Raw genomic sequence first — 6,988 nt, 5'->3', positions numbered from 1 at the left:
CTAAAGTCTGTGTAATGAATGGAAGTCTAGAGAGCATGTCAGTTTGGGCCAACTCATGCTTAAATGCCTCAGATAAGAAGAAAAGGGACCAACTCACATATAAAATCTCTGCCAAACAGCCTGTTGTCTCTAGAGTCAGAATAGAACCAACAGGAGGAGAACAAAATAATCAAAGGAAAGTAGAAATTACCCATATCCTTGCAAAAGGTGTGTAGCCTGAGGGATCAGAGCTACATAAATAATAAAGAGATAAATAAGTGGGAAAAATTTGTAGGCTTCAGGAAAAAAAATTAAGGGAAGACCTTCAAACAGAAGCATGGAGATAGAGGAAGGGACAGAAGAGAAAAAATGAATTAAAATGAGTTAAATTCACATTTGGGCATGATACAAGAGGTGATCTGTTGCTGCAGAAAACATATAGGACTTCACGTCAACATTGTATACCTTCCTTGTTAATGGCGTGACCTTTGCAAGGCACCTAACTTTTCAGGCCATCTATAAAATGAGGACCAAGAAACCTTACCAACCTTACAGATTTGCTGTGAAGATCAACTGAGATGATATATGAGAAGCATTTTGCAATCACTATCAAACCCTATGCAGAAATAATAGTATTCATTAGTAGGCAGGTTCTTATAAAATCTAGTTTAAAATGGTGGTGCAAGTGATTAAGTGGGGTTGAAAATTTAATGGCATTTGCTTAGGAAGAAGGTTGTCATGGAATTCCATGTCACACTGAGCTCTGCTTCTATTGCTTTGGGCTGTGTTCAAACATTGAGAGTGAGCCTATTTGCTTATTTGTGTTAGTGCCATTGAACAGACAAGTACGACAGGTGTTTCCTTACAGGTCTCTTCCTTGTGTATACTATTATAAAGACCCAGTTCATGTTGGACTTTTTCCATGCAGTGTTTTCCAACCATTAAAACCTAAAGAGCTCCCACCTCTTTTCTGGGTCTCTCTGAACTTTCTGCTTATACAATATCTTCCAATATAAATTATAATCAGGCTGGGTGCCGTGGCTCATGCCTGTAATCCCAGCACTTTGAGAGGCCGAGGCGGCGGATCACTTGAGGTCAGGAGTTTGAGACCAGCCTGGCCAACATGGTGAAACCCTGTCTCTACTAAAAATACAAAAATTAGCCAGGCATGGTGGTGCGCGCCTGTAATCCTAGCTACGCGGCAGGCTGAGGCACAAGAATTGCTTGAACCTGGGAGGCAGAGGTTGCAGTGAGCTGAAATGGCACTACTGCACTCCAGCCTGGGTGACCAAGCAAGACTCGGTCTCAAAAATAAATAAATAAATAATAATCCCAAAGGCATGTTTACTTGTTTTCTAATTGCATACTTTATACCTTGATTTGTATCTGTAAAGTGACTTTTTAGCTTGCGGTTGGTATTTGTAAGACATAAATACTACAAATACATAAATACACAGAGAGAGATATACAGATAGAGAGTTGAATCTTCATTTTATTTTTTTGTAGTTAATTTTTTTTTATACTTTAAGTTCTAGGGTACATGTGCACAACGTGCAGGTTTGTTAAATATGTATACATGTGCCATGTTGGTGTGCTGCACCCATTAACTCATCATTTACATTAGGTGTATCTCCTAATGCTATCCCTCCCCCCTCCCCCATCCTGAGTTGATTCTTCATTTTATCTGAGTGAGGAATTATGAATCCTTCTTACCCAGCAGGAAAAAAGAAAAAAAAAAAAACCATTAAATTAGAAGAGTAAGGGTAGAGAAATGTGCTTCACCCTGGAAATGTATTAAACATTTCTGATAATTTAAGATGTATTTGAAGGTGATGTAAGATTAGAAATTTTATTTGATATTACATGTGGAATTTCTTAGAGCTCTCTGCCAGTGTGCATTTTTCTGTCCCACTGATAAAAGAACAGTCTAAGATCCCCTTGCTTTGATCAGCTTACAGTCTGCTTTTTGATTCTGCCCTTAGGGTTTATATTCGACTCTTTCTTAGCACACCAATAAAAACTTCGCTGGTTGAAATCAACTTGCGTCTTTGAAATCAAGTGGCACACTTGCATTCGTCAACAGTACCACTGATTTTCTAATCTTGATGAAGTGTTAATGAGAAACTTCTACAAAAAAGAGTTTGACCCACTCCCACCTATTACCTTGCCACAGAAAAGTGTTGTCAGGCCTCCCCCTGGAGGACGTGGTAACAAGTGCATAGAGATCCCTAAAACTTGGATCTCTCGCTAGGCTTTCCTCCTATGGAGCAGATATTAATAGAGGAGGCTAAAGGACAAAATAGGACCTAGAAAAAAAGTAGAAATGTTTGAGCTACTTCTCTCAGTTCAGATTTCCAACCTCCTCACCTTTGCGTGGTGTGTTTATTGCTTCTGTCCTTCTCCAGTTTCTTCTTCTGGGTCTTCTAACAGTATTAATCAAAGGGTATAACAAAGAAAGCAACCTTAGTCCCCAAACCAACTGTAGTTGGTTGACTATAGTTACCACTAAGCTATAGTTTCTAATAAAGAAAATGGCTTCTTTGAATGGAAACATTCATGACTATGCAGTAGTCATGATTCCTACTCATTCTGATATGCTGTTAAACAGCTGAACCAAAATGGACAGTAATGAATAATGGAACACACTTACCAGGTGTTGTGCAGTGTAAAGTGCTTCCTGTGCATTTCACCTTCATGACAGCTCTGTGAGACAAGCCTTCTTGTCCATGTTTTATAGGTTCTCAAAGAGGCTAAATGACCTGATCTAAAGTCCTTATCTCTTTGTTAGGGATTCCCCCAATGTGTTCAGTAATGAGCAGTGAATAATGAAAAGAATGGCTTTGATATACACACCCACTTAGCCTTCTTCTTCAAAAATCACATGGTGGTATAGCTTAATTTATTTATTGTTATTTTTAATATTTTTGAGATGGAGTCTCGTTCTGTTGCCCAGGCTGGAGTACAGTAGTGTGATCTTGGCTCACTGCAACCTCCGCCCCCTGGGTTCAAGTGATTCTCCTGCCTCAGTCTCACGAGTAGCTGGGATTATAGGTGCCCACCACCACAACTGGCTAATTTTTTGTATTTTTAGTAGAGACAGGGTTTCACCATGTTGGCCAGGCTGGTCTTGAGTTTTTAACCCCAAGTGGTGCACCCGCCTCAGTCTCCCAAAATGCAAGGACTACAGGTGTGAGCCACCACGTGTGGCTGGTATAGCTTAATTTAAAACATCACTATTTGTACTGAGATCATGAAACATTTGTATCCAGGTCAGGTATTTCTTCAATAGGAAATGAGAGTACGTAACCACCAGTGATTTAACATTTTAGCCTCTCTGGTGAGGTGATCATGTTTGTGTAAACCAAAAATTATCTAAGACAGGTCTCAGTCAATTTAGAGATTTATTTTGCCAAGGTTAAGGATTGTGACCCATAACATATCCTCAGGAGGTCCTGAGAACATGTGTCCAAGGTAGTTGGGTTACAGCTTGGTTTTTGTGTGAAGTATACATTGGTTCCATCCAGAACATCAGGTCATAGGTGGATTCAAAGATTTTCTGATTGGCAATTTGTTGAAAAATCTAAGTTATTATTTACAAGCTGGGAATAAACAGAACAGAGTGTCTGGGTAAAGATAAGCAGTTGTGAAGATCAAGGTTATTATGCAGATAAAGCCTCAAAGGTGGCTGCTCTTAGAGGCAATAGATGGCAAATATTTCCTCTTCAGATATTTAAAGGATATTAGAGACTCTCAGCTAATCTCCTCAGGATCAGAAAAAGATCTGGGAAGGGAAGGGAAGGGGATTCTCTATGGAATGTACATTTCCCCCACAAGAGGCAGCTTTGCAGCGCCATTTTAAAATATGTCAAAGAAATATATTTTGGGACAAAATACTTTCATTTCCTTCAGGGCCTGCTATTTGTCATGTAATGCTATACTAGTGTCAGGTTTCATCTTTTTTTTTTTTTTTTTTTTTTTAAGACTGAGTCTTGCTCTGTTGCCCAGGCTGGAGTGCAACCTCCGCCTCCTTGGCTCCTGAGTAGCTGGAATTACCATCACACCTGGCTAGTTTTTCTATCTTTAGTAGAGACAGGGTTTCACCATGTTGGCCAGGCAGGTCTCGAACTCCTGATCTCAAGTGATCCACCTGCTTCGGCCTCCCAAAGTGCTGGGATTACAGGCATGAGCCACTGCACCTGGCCAGAATTTCATGTCTTGTTGCTACTAAGAGTCTGTCAGTCTTAAGATCTCTATTTTAATGTTAATGCTGGTTTGTTGTGTCTAAACCCCAAAAGAAAGAGATATAATGAGGCATATCTGACCTCCCACTTCCCAACATGACCTGATCTAGTTTTTCATGTTTGTTTAGCATCCCTTTGGCTGAGAGGGGGTCCATTTAATTGGCTGGGAGGCTTCGAGTTTTATTTTTGGTTTACATTTGAATACAAGACCTTTTAAGTCTTGGCCAAGGCAATGTGAGCTGCCTCTTCTGTTTAATCCTGATATTGAGTCAGGAGTGACAACTAGATTTCATCTTGCATATTAAAAGTCAGGGGAAAAAATGCTATTAATGATATTATTCTACAGGAAGGCACACTGCAGACCTAACAAGTGGTGGAACCAATCACATCCATCTTGGAGAGGGCAAAGTGTATTGCTTTGAACTGGTCTCCAAGCTTTGAAACTTGCTGCCTCCATTTCCCTTCAAAAACATAACTAATTCTTTAGTTCTTATTACCCTGACCTGGGTGGTTCTAGATTTATGCCTCTTGTACTCATATAGCTTTTGTACTTCACTCTCCCACCTCATAGCTCTAATCATATTAATTAAGAATGACCTTTATATTTGTCTCTAACACTAGCCTTTTCTCCTACTAGGAGAGATGTGTGTATGTGTATTGATGAACTCCACAAGGGCAGAAATTGTTTCCGTCTTGTACTTATAGTCTGGCAAACAGTAGGTGCTCGATAATGTGAAAGAAAAGTAGCTCAGAGCAGTCTGAGCTATATGAGGTATGCAGAATTAATCAGGTGAGAGACAGGAATAAGAGACTTCAATCACACCCTTACCCACTGTTATGGTCAGGCTTTGTGTCCCCACCCAAATCGCATCTTGAATTGTAAACCCCATAATCCCCATAAGTCAAGGGAGAAACCAGGTAGAGGTAATTGAATCATGGGGGTCACTTCCCCCATGCTGTTCTCGTGATAGTGAGTTCTCAGGAGAGCTGATGGTTTTATAAGGGGCTCTTCCCCCTTTGCTTGGCACTTCTCCTTCCTGCTGCCCTGTGAAGAAGGTGCCTTGCTTCCCCTTCACCTTTTGCCATGAGTTTGTTTCCTGAGGCCTTCCCAGCTGTGCTGAACTGTAAGTCAATTGAGCCTCTTTGCTTTATAAATTACCCAGTCTTGTGCAGTTCTTTATAGCAATATGGAAATGGACTAATAGACCCACCCACTCATGCCTCGGGGCAATTGTTTAAGGGCATTTTACTTTTCCTTTCCTTTCCTGTAATTTCCAGACTAGCTAATAAGTTACCTAAAATGTTATCACAAGTTGCACAATGTAACCCTCGCCTGTTATCTTCACATTACTGGAATTTGTGATAGGAAGAACGATGTGTAGCCCATTAATAGCTTATTATGGTTAATGAACCAATGTAAGAAGTGCCCCCACCCCCGCCCCCACCACAGACACTTTTTTTTCCTTTAAAAACCCACTTGTAACTGCTGCTAATCGGGGTATATATTCAGGGCAACTTGAATCTGTGTCTCCTGGGTTGCAGTCCTCAAATAAACTTTTTGCCTATATTAATTTTGACTCAGTTTCTTTCTTTAGGCCAACAATAACTATTTGTAGAAATTACTATAAAATGGCCCTTTTTTTCTCTCATGCATAAAAATTCTAAAAATATTTTTTTTCCAAAATTGTTTTAGGATGTTAACAAGTTTGCCAATGTTCAATCATTTCTCCGTATTAAAATTATGTAAGAAACAACTCTGAATCATTGTACTACTTTTAGCAAGTGACATGATTTTAGGCTAAGGAGGCTAAGCTTGTCTATATTATGTGTGAGATACCATGATAGATATTTAAATTCATTATCTCTAATGTTTGGAGGGTAAGGACAATCTCCTTTTTTCATGATAAAAAGGTAAATAGGATGAAGAGAGAGATTATTAGGAATTGGTTCACATGATTACGGAGGCTGACAAGATCTGCAGGGTGAGTCAGCAAGCTGGAGACACAAGAGAGCAGCTGCTTTAGTTTTAGCCTGAAAGTAGGCAGGCTTGAGATCCAGGAAGATTGCTTATTTCAGTTCAAAGCCGTCAAGCAGGAAGAATTCTCTCTTCCTGGAGAAGGAACAGCATTTTTGCTTTATTGAAGCCTTTAAAGGATTGAATGAGGCCCACCCACGTTAGGGACTGTAATCTGCTTTACTTAGTCTACTGATTTAAATGTTAATCTCATCCAAAACCACTCACAGAAACACCCCAGAAGAATGTCTGAACAAATATCTGGGCACCTTGTAGCCCAGTCAAATTGCAACATAAAATTAACCATTAGAGAGAATAATTTCTTCAAGCTCTCAAATAATGAGGGGCAGATCAGGGATCTGAATTGAAGTCTGACTTAGAATTCCATCATTGTTGCTCCCACATTGCCCCAAGGACAATCAGCAGGACTTTCAAGCTGACAAACACCAGAAACTTCAGTCTTCTTCATAGCCGCTTTCTCCCACAGCACTGGCCACAGATTTGAAATAACCAAGTACCATACCTCTCCCCAGTTATGATACACCATGTACACACTGGTTTAAAACAAGCTGACTTGGATAGTTGTTTTGTTGGTTGGTTGGTTTTTATACCACAAGTTTAGCCACAGAAGTGTTGATTAGGTAGACTACTTTATAGCCAATCATGTCAGAATAAGATAGCTATTCAGTACCTTTTCCTAACAGGCATGTTCAAAAATTTAGAATACAGGATGTAGAGAAACAAATAAGAAAAA

This window comes from Papio anubis, chromosome 11 (genome assembly GCF_008728515.1).
Source record: "Papio anubis isolate 15944 chromosome 11, Panubis1.0, whole genome shotgun sequence".
NCBI classification, from domain to species: domain Eukaryota; kingdom Metazoa; phylum Chordata; class Mammalia; order Primates; family Cercopithecidae; genus Papio; species Papio anubis.
The sequence above is the reverse complement of the archived record's forward strand: the minus strand, read 5'-3'. Positions refer to the sequence as shown.